Source organism: Haplochromis burtoni, unplaced genomic scaffold (assembly GCF_018398535.1).
Source record: "Haplochromis burtoni strain Fernald_Lab_line unplaced genomic scaffold, NCSU_Asbu1 Contig_375, whole genome shotgun sequence".
NCBI classification, from domain to species: Eukaryota; Metazoa; Chordata; class Actinopteri; order Cichliformes; family Cichlidae; genus Haplochromis; species Haplochromis burtoni.
The window spans coordinates 219716-230035 of record NW_024582736.1 but is presented as its reverse complement, the minus strand read 5'-3'; the positions used below and the strand labels follow the sequence as shown (position 1 = coordinate 230035).

The 10320-nt window shown below is 37.6% G+C and overlaps 1 protein-coding gene across 4 annotated transcripts in view; it reads right to left on the bottom strand.

Moving 5' to 3' along the window:
* The window catches only part of LOC102290566 (zinc finger protein 469), a 218745-nt gene that overhangs the window by 66608 nt on the left and 141817 nt on the right, over nt 1-10320 (bottom strand). The gene's annotated exons all lie outside the window — the stretch shown is intronic.

Sequence of the window (10320 nt, the reverse complement as noted above, 5' to 3'; positions counted from 1 at the left end):
CACACACACACACACACACACACACACACACACACACACACACACATATATATATATATCTAGAGAGATAGATAGAGAGATAGAGAGATATCGATTTCAGTCATACTAACAATAAATGTTTAATTGTAATAATAAATATTACGAGCTCCTTCTCCAAGCAGTCACTCCCCTTAAGCTTAAATGTTGTTCTTCTGGAAAGATATACTACATATCCTCAAGCTTTTCATCAAAGGCAAAGACAGATCCAGCTTCAGTGAATCTTCAGCGCGCACTGCTAAGTAAGAGACAACCGGATGAAAGAAAATACATTAATCATGTTCACTATTTAAATTTGGGATATATACAACAATGTTTCTGATAATGAATCTTTATTATGCCTACAAAAATGATAAGGTATCTGTGGCAAGAATCCAAGTGAGCTGACATGGCTGAAATCAGCTGATGGTGTTTCCCTCTCTTCTCAGCTATCACTCTCATTGTGATTGGTGTAAAAGCTACTTTACTTTCTACACTTGTAAGCTTTTATTGCATGTTTCCTTCAGTTACATTAATGCCGTCTCACTTTACTTGTCTTGTTAGTTTCACTGCACATGCCTCACATTTACATGTATGAGTGTGAAGAGCACATTGAGACTGACAGCAGAGAAAGAATAAATTAACCGAATGAGTCTAGCACTGAGAAGGAGACTAGTGAACATATATAAGGAGATTATCACAATTATAAGCCTCCTTCTCAAAATGAGTAACAAAGCTCATAAATTTAACACTCTGAGGTCTAACAGGTAATAACCCAAACTCCAACCCCCTTCCTAACCTTTATTTTAAAAAGGGACTGACTGACTGACTGTTTTATGTAAAACATGCTTGATAATTGTCAGTTAGAATGATTATTTTCTTTGTTCTCTGATTGCAAAGACTAAGGAGGACCATTTAATAAAAACAATAATTGCATGTTTTGATTGCATAGAACACTCGATGATTAGCAGTTATTGTCAATACCAAGTGCTCTGATATCACATACTTGGTATGACATTTGGTATCAATGGATGCTCAAAGCTAAGCTTTCAGTATTGTTTTGGAACCGGAAAGACTGAATCAGCGCATCATTACTCTCTCCTGTGGACTCTGTATTTAATTCTTATTGTCTTTTATCAGCTGAGACACAATTAGTAAAACAATGTATAATTTATACAGTTAAGTGCATCAATATTTGGGGAGAGACACCTTTTTTTCTAAATTATCTAAATTTCTACATTACCACAACTCAGATGCAGTTGACTGAATTAAAGCTGAAAGCTCAGACTTTTAGCTTTAATTCAGTTGGTTGAACAAAAGAATTGCATCAAAATTTGAGGAAGTGAAGGATTTTTTTAACACAGTCCCTTCATTTCAAGGTCTCAAAAGTGATTAAATAAATGAAAATAAGATGTTCATTTCTAATACTTGGTTGAAAACTCTTTGCTGGCAATGACAGCCTGAAGTCTTGAATTCATGGACATCACCAGATGCTGGTTTACCTCCTTTTTATCTGCCAGGCCTTTTACTGCAATGGCTTTCAGTTGCTGTTCATTTGTGAGCCTTTCTGTCCAAAGTTTAGTCTTCAACAAGCAAAACACATGCAGACAGAGAGACAGACAGACAGAGAATGACACATGGAACCTGAACTGAACTAAACTAAACGTGAGATACAACCGAGAACAAACCCTTAAACATGAATAAACAGAAACATAGAATTCTAATAATAATCATCATTATAATAATAATACCCATAGCGCCCAAAACCACAACAATCATTCAAAAATAAACTAACCATCAAAACTCAAAATACTGGTTCGAAACTGACCCAGAACTGTGACAGATACGCCTGCCTCCTGGAGAGTTTTGTTAACATGGTTGGCTGTTGTGAAGGGGTTTCTCTTCCCCATGGAAATGATTCTGCGATCATCCACCACTGTTGTCTTTTGTGGACATCCACGAAAGTTCATAATCACCACTAAAGTTACAACATTGTAGACACTGATACTGATGTAGTAAGTTTATTCACACAGCCTGTATTTTGAAAACCTGCCATTAAATGAATCTTCAGGACATCCATAAATCTGTAATGTCAAACAGTCACTACCACATTGTGGAAACTAAGACAAATTTCATACCAAAACTAGGTTTCTGAGTTTATATGTCTCCTGTAGTGCTATCCTGAGCTACACTTTTTTTGTTAGTATTTCCTCACGGTATGCCTGTGAAAAATAAATATAAATATAATAAACATAAACTATTACACTTAAAGGTTTTGTTGCTAGCCAACAGCTCTTTAAGGGTTACTCCTATACTATAATCTGGGGTCATTTTTTCCCCTTGTTTTTGCTGGCGTATTCATGGCAACAACATAAAAGGAACACTACTCTTCCGGCAAAGCACACTGGCAGCAGCAGCTAATTTTATTTAAAGGTACAGAAAATGAAACAGCCCATTTGGAAAAGGGCTAAAACCAGGGATATACAGGCATGCTAGAATGAACAATTTGTGCAATATTTTGAAGTGAAACTTGACAGACTTTCTGGGGACATGTGAGACCTACATTAACTCTTTAAGAAGGGGGTGTAATTAATGGTAATTTTAAGCAAATATGAGAAGAGGCCGTACGTTGCACTCAAGTTGCACCATCTAAAAGAAGAAAGGCCAAGCACAACCTGCAAAAATAAAATACCACTAGTACAAGTAAAGCATGGTTTGAAATATTTTTGGTTACATAAATTCCCTAAAAACGTTTATGCAGCCAAACAACTTGACGTTCACAAAAAAAACAAAACAAAAACCCATTCAAAATAAAAATTCTGAACACTCCTGTGATGTCAGCACAAATCTTGGAATAACCCAGGAGAGTTTCCTAATGTACCTACAGTTTCGTCTTTGGATGACTTGCTGTCTCTTATCTGCCCCCTGCTGCGCTCTGGGGGTGTGTAAGACAGGATGGGGATGAGACAGGACAGGATGAAGAGGACATGCAACCTAAATATGGCTCTTGCAGCCTAGGCCACATGGAGACAGAGAAGGGGACCACAGACCTCGGCAGCGTACAATTATCCAAAACAAGAGAGTCAAGCCAACCTCCTCTCACTGAGACGCACGACAAGAGCATAACAGAGTAAAGTCAACACAATATTTTACTGTCCTTTACCCCCCGGATCACACACTCCAAAGAAATTTTCACACATATATATAGTGAAATGGCGATATGTGAGATAAGTCACTGCATATTTTTAAAATCTGTGCTACAGTGCAAAAAACTCTCACCATATAAACATCTTCTTCCTTATATCACTTGACAGATACTTTGTGCAACCATCTATCAACACAGCTAAATACATCTTACACATGTCATCGTCATTAAGATATGCTTTAGGCAAATATCCAAACCCTGATAATAGTAGTCTTAGATGTCTGAGCATGCACTTTCCACAGTTTAGCATATGGCACAGATATCTGCCTTTGTAGTGAAATACATCAGTTAAAATCTTAAAAGCTGTCTGGAGCTGGCAGTCATTGGCATTCCTTAGGACTGGGGGCCTACAGAGGTAGATAGTACTGGACCTGCAGTGCACCAGTGCTCATGGATGCGTTCAGCTGAACAACAGAGGGCCATACGAGTGCCATAGCTTACCTGAAGTAACATATTGACATACAGATGCAGTAACATAATGAGGGCAACTCTTCATCACACCTGGAGGATATCCAACTAGATATATCCAGGCAGCATGAGCTTAAGAAGGGTCCTCCTTTAGAAGAGGCCCAGAAGGGGAGGCAGATCAAAGGCCCATCGGCATGCACTGTGAACATATTACAGATGAGCAGAGGTTCCGCAGAACCATGTAGGATTATATAATAAGAGCTCTGGTGAAAGCACAATTCAGTGAACATATGACGATACAGAAATGATTGAAATTTGGGTTTATTTGTGTGAAGCAGCTCTTTTTTTTTATACGGGTCATTTTAATCATTCATATAAATATAAGGACTAAGTGGCTTGGAAAGAAAGCAACTGGACTTTTTGAAGTTTGATGAAGACGAAACATCCAAGAAGAAACGTCTTCACGAAACTTCAAAGAGTCCAGTTGCTTTTTTTCCAAGCCACTTAGATGACCACGACCTGGATGACTAAAAAACCTACACAGACAGATTAATGATAAGGTGTCAGAAAATATGCATAACCTGCTGCCATCACAGTGTTTTAGTCCCATAATGATAGGACATGAAAAGTACTTTTTTTTTAACGAATAATCTTTTTTTATAATTTTTTTGATGCATCATAAACCCAAAAGGACGTTTTTCTTCAGTTGGACTTAGATTACTGGTTTAAGATTAAGAAAAAATTCCTTAAGTCGCCTTAGACTGAAGCAACAGAAATTCTCATAAACACCACATTGTAGTGTTGTTCAGTCATTTTAGTTTATCATGGTTTTTTTTCCCATTTGTATAGCCTTTTAATAGAAAAAAACATCATTTTTTTCAAGTGTTTATACTGTACCTAAACCAGCCACTTAAGCACACCTGTTTAATTGCTTGCCAACACAAATATATAATTAGCCAATCACAAATTTAATGCCTTTAGGCACGATGACCTGGTGAAGTTTAAACCACCAAAAAACGAGAAAATATCTGCAGTTCTCTAAATAACTATGCCTTGCTGAAGTCTAAAGTAAATGATGAGACTACTTCCAGCTGAAATAATAACTCAAATAATCACTCGCTACAATTAAGGTATACAGAAGCACATCTCTGAACAGACAATACAACAAAACTTGAAGCAGATGGGCTACAGCAGCAAAAGACCACATCAGGTGTTCCTGCTGTCAGAGAACCAGAATCTGATACTACAAGTTACACAGGCTCACAAAACTGAACAGTTTGTCCACATTCACAGGAGGAACATGATATCTGATTATTTGTTTAGACCCTGATGAGTCCTTTATTAAAATTCAAACTCTGCTATATTAAAATTCTACTGTGTCGATAGTACAACTGACCTCTCTTACTGAGAATGTATAAATGGGTTATGAGCTCACTTCTCTAAGGAATATGGAGTGACAAAGTGTAGTTTAGGGAAGACCTCAACAAGTTCTAGCTTGACACTGATAGTATTGCTGATATCTTGTCATACAAGAAGATGGATGACAGAAAAAAAAAAACCCAGATGAAAACTGACACTGCAAGTGGTATATATGGAGTTTACATAAAAAACAAGATAAATGTAGTCATAATGCATTGGTTATGTAAAAAACTGATATTTTTAAGATGACAAAATCTCAAAACCTTACTGACTCACAAGTAAAGTGTCACTTGGTTGACTCTCAAAGACAAAACATAAATTAATTCTTAAACTTGAAGCCAGTAAAAGTCTTCTAAGCTTGAGGGCTAAAGATAATAAATCTATTTTAGACACTGCTATGAATGCATATGTAATGTGTGAAGCCACAGAACTAAAACAACCATCCATCCATCAGCCCATTTTCTTGTGTTTGCCCAATTCAGGTTGGGGAGGAGGGCTGACACCTATCCCAGCTGTCACTGGGTGAAAAGCAAGGTGTAGTCTGGACAGGTCGATAGTCTACAACAGAGCCAACCACATTACAAAGTAGCGCAATACTGTACTAAATACAGTATTTAAATTAAAGTTACAACTATGTCGTTACTTGGGCTACAAAATTCTTCAGCTCTCTGCACAGATAGAAATAGTAAACATGTTTTTTTTTTTCCTGTGCACTTCATCCAGCAGTCAGCTGATATCTATTCTTGTGCTGTGAGGAGGAGAATAGTGTAGTGGTCTACAGCTTTTGAGGAGTGGATATGGACATTAATGAGATTTTTAATGCACAAACTGACATGAACCCAGTGGTAAAATGCCAAACCGTGTCCAGGACAGAAACAACTGTATAGTCAAACAAAGCCAGCAAAGAATGTTGAGTGCATGCAGACTCCAGGCCTGCAGCCATACTCTGAACTTCAATGAGTAACAAAAGCAAAGCAGTAAGTAGAAAAGTAAGCTGTCAGGCTTGAAGCATTGTAGCCCTACCTGTACATGTTTCTACAGTAGAATCATTGTGGTGATCAGTTTGAAGTCTCTCCCATCAGGTTTTCATTTTTGCTTTGTTTTGTCACTTTTGTGTTCATATGTAAAAACTAAATGAAAGATTGCATGTTCGTTCTCATGAGGACAGTGACTTGTGTTGTTGTGACCTGTTGCCTCAGTTGAAATAGTCAGCTGGTGATTATTTGAAAATGCGTTTCAGGTCAATTTACACAGTAAATTTTAAGAAAAGTAAGTTACAAGACTAAGATTTTGTTTTTTTTAGTTCGATGAACTCTGGGAACCTCGTTGGAGCTGAAACTCAGTGCAGCCAAGCCTGGTGTAGTCTCCCAAGTAATATATGTATAGGGACTCATGATGTTTTGAAATGCTGACCTTTAAACTTCAGCAATGTGTTGGTTTCATCTTTGAATGAACACTGTTACACTAGGTCAAACTCACATGTCACTTTTTACAGGGATCAGAAAAAAGTGTTTATCTGGGCATTTCAACTTTTCCAAGTTACTTACTTTCATTGTGGAGCTAATATGCTTTGTATGGTGGAAACAACAAAAAAAAACAAAATTTAATTTTTGTACAAACTCACTACAGTAACAATTCGTTTGAGCATAGTTAGAAAGCTACAGTCAGTTTCCAATGTATAGTGACTTTAAGCAGGTCTTTCATCTTGAGAACTTTATATAGCATAGGATGTGTGACTTTGACTCAAATATTTATACAAAATGCCGCATTTTTCTAGGTAGTCATTATGTCCCCTTTCCAAATATACTAGACTTTGAATTCAAAGCTACATTCAGCTCATGAGAACTCAGCTCTCACTGTTGCACTACTCACCGTGGTCATCTTGCAGTTCATAAAATCAAAGCTGCATAAAGGTTGTAATTTTGCAGACATAATTTTCATATTTAAATTTACAGCTAAAGGTTAAGCGCTTCGTGTAAGACTATGCATGAGTTAACTTGAGAAATGCAGTGGAAACATTTCAAACACTTTGGTTTGGAGAGGCATAAAAATTCTTCAGCAGGCCTATAGCTGGGTTTAAACACAATTACAAGAACCGATTTATTAGTTTTGTTTTTTGAGATTTTAAAATATTTACATTCAGAGAGTTTATTTCTGATGCTTTTTTAAAAGGTTTTTGCTTTGTGCTTTGTTTTTTTTCACCCAGAAAACCTCAGTAATGAGTTTGCATGTTTGCATTTAGGCTGCATCTTAGCAAAAGTAGAAGTAACATTTTTTGTCTCTTATCCACCTAAGCAGGGCTTAAAGAAGATCAGCTGGGATGAATAACACACTTGTGCTCTGTTGAAACCTGCATTTGTCAGCGGATTGTCAAATCTTAAAAATGCAAAGTAATATATTTGTGGAGTGGAACATGTGTGTCAGGTTTATAATATTTAGATAGCAGACACCTTTAAGAAAGACCTACATTCATCCACCATTTCCAAGACCTTAAACCACTACATTCAGAGTTAGCAAAGTGAAGTCAGTACTTAGTTAGGTCTTTGTGATCGGTCTGTGTTGAATTTCAAGGGTTTAAAGCAGAAATCTTCTTTTAAACTAAACTAAACAAAACAAAGAAATAAGTCTTTAAAAACGCCTAAGATTAAGGGTTTTATTAAGTATTCATATTATTCATATCGGTGCCATGGTTGAGGGAAAACCCATTGATTACTGATGAATTCTTATGTTCTCCAGACTCAAAAACCTCACCCTTTCTACATTAACAAACCGCTTGTCTGTCACCAGTGAACACTAGATTGGAGAATCAGCACACATGCCTGCACATGAGACTGGGTTTTATGCCTCAGGTCTGTACGCCAGGCGACCCCACAAATCCCTCTCATCTGCCAATCATAAAACATGGTTTAAAGAAGGGGAGGGTTAGAGATTAAAGAGACCAGATATCAAAACCTGCTTACATCAATCCCTGCAAGGTGTTCTCCAATCACGAAAAGCCTCCCTCTGCATGGCACTACTGCAGATGAAACCGTTGATTGACAGCTTCTCATGCTAAGAGTTTAGGTACATATGTCAGAAATAAGAAGAGCTGAGGATTAGTTTGCAAGCAAATTGTGGCACAAAGGCATAATAATTGAGAGAAGCAAATGATTTTCGTCGTGGTAGATCTCAGTGATCCAAACGCATGAATCTGAATGGATTGCTGCTTAATTAAGAGCTACTTTTAACACAAGACTGACAAAATATTTACACTGAGTGCAATCGAAAAACGTCCAAATTAAATGAGCCAGCAATGGTCCCTGTTAACACCTTTAACACTATAACATAATATCCTTGTCAATTAATGACATTATTTTTAGCCACAATAGCTGTAAAACTGTCAGGAAGGAAATGTCTCTCCACTGGCCTGCTACCAACAAACAGCTACTAAATGAACTGTCATGCACAAGCATTCTTTGACCAAACACCCACATTAGAAAAGACATCAACTTCAGCTCTACTTTGTATTTAGTGCCAATTGACAAATGCTGGAACGCTAACAGGCTCATTTAGGACCTGGAAAACATCAGCCTGTTTCCACTGCCATTGTGAGAGCAATAGCATATGTAAAGGCTGAATTACACTTGCAAATTACGACCTCACTGGGTTAACACTTTTTATTGTTGTAATTAGGCACTGATTTAGCTTACAGAAGTTTACTATGCTCAAATTTCGACCAACGCTTTGTTTAAAATCTACTTGAGATATTAGAGAGGAAGTGAATCTCTGCTTCCACGCTAAAACTGATTTCTATTCCACCATCCTTCATTACTCAAAATACATGCACTGACACAAATTATAACATCAGTAATTTACCTTAATGTAAATATATTTCTAGTCACAAGTGGTTGTGTTATCTTCTGATTACATGGCGGAACAAAGTGTTGATGTAGTATTTGCACATTGTTTTCTGTTAAGTCTATTGTTTCTCTTTGAGTTTTGGAATAAAGTCAGTTTATTCACTTCAGAATAAATGGAACTGAGTGCTATTTATGATTTCTTAATTTTACTGTACTTTCAAAAGCACTTTACTATACAATGTGCATTACAGGAAGAAGCCAAAGTGCCCAGGAGAAAACCTAAATAAGCATAGGGAAAACATGCAAACTGCACAGCGACAGGCCCGGAGAGCATTATTATCTGAAAGTGTTAACCATTGCACCATGATGCCATGTATCTCTGTGTTTTTGTTTGTTATAGATCATCCATAAAATAACTAGAGGACGAAGACAAACTGAAGATATTTTTAAATGCCAACATCAACAAGTAAGAAATTGTACTGTCCTTCCAGCACAGCTGAAAGAACTAATTTAGAAATGCACTTTTGCAATATGACTTCAGAGTCCCTAATTTAAGCTCAAATCACAAGTCCAATGAACTTTGACAACGAGACACCATAATCAGCTGACATGTCGTTTAAGGTCTATGGGAGTGCTGCCCAAGGGGAGGGGCGGTTTCACAGTGGGTTCACCCGAAACCTTGGCCACTGTCGTTCGTCTGCTGTCCTGCAGGTGGTTCCTGCTTCTCACTGGTCCTCTTGAAGCCTTCTCTCATGGTCATGGTCTGCATCTGCACCTCAGTCAATCCTTCCATATCTCTCATGTCACGGTCTCTGCAATTTTAAAATGAAAACTTCCCTGGAAAACCCTCTTTTGCCCTCAGTCAGCTTATCACAATTGGACATGCACAATAAAGTTGTGCATAGTCTCTTAAAAATTCCCAGGGCTTCTCCCCTGGAATAGTTTCACTCCAGGCCCTGTTGTAAGAAAAAACATTAGCCAGTGGTGTGTCCTGCTGTAAATCATGTGATTAACCAAGATTAACCCTCTGCTGTGGAAAAAGTGATGTAGATCTTAGCGCAGCGCATCTGTATGCACACTTTCTCACAGTGACCTCTGCACTGTAAACCATACAAGGTCATGAATAACACACCGCTGGTAAATTCACAAAGACACAGAAAGTGGTAATTAAAAGGTTAAGTCAGCACGGCCCAAAAGCTCATGCAACCTGTTGCTGTCACCTTTCTGCTCCTGTAAGTAAGTAAAATTTATTTATATAGCGCTTTTCACAGATAAAAATCACAAAGTGCTTTACAACACAGAAAATGGGAATATACAGTGGGGCAAAAAAGTATTTAGTCAGACACCGATTGTGCAGGTTCCCCCACCTAAAATGATGACAGAGGTCAGTAATTTGCACCAGAGGTACACTTCAACTGTGAGAGACAGAATGTG